The following is a 251-nucleotide window of genomic DNA, read 5'->3' as shown; positions in this document are numbered from 1 at the left end:
AGAGAGAAGAGTACCTCAGACTCATGACTCAAGCGAGAGTTATGGATAAATGTTTTCAGTGCTATAATGTGTTTAAATCGTACGATAAGAACTAACCTGATTTTAGCGAAGAAATCCTAATTTCTGTGTTAGTGGAGCATAGGTCTTTTTCCTGAAGGCGAAATCTCAAGATTAGCAGCTCATATAAATGGTACCAGAGTAAATCGGTCTGATTTTGGGCGAAGAAATCCCCTTTTTCAGTACTGTGTAGG

This window comes from Sinocyclocheilus grahami, unplaced genomic scaffold (assembly GCF_001515645.1).
Source record: "Sinocyclocheilus grahami isolate Dianchi unplaced genomic scaffold, SAMN03320097.WGS_v1.1 scaffold208.1, whole genome shotgun sequence".
Classification (NCBI taxonomy): Eukaryota; Metazoa; Chordata; class Actinopteri; order Cypriniformes; family Cyprinidae; genus Sinocyclocheilus; species Sinocyclocheilus grahami.
The sequence above is the reverse complement of the archived record's forward strand: the minus strand, read 5'-3'. Positions refer to the sequence as shown.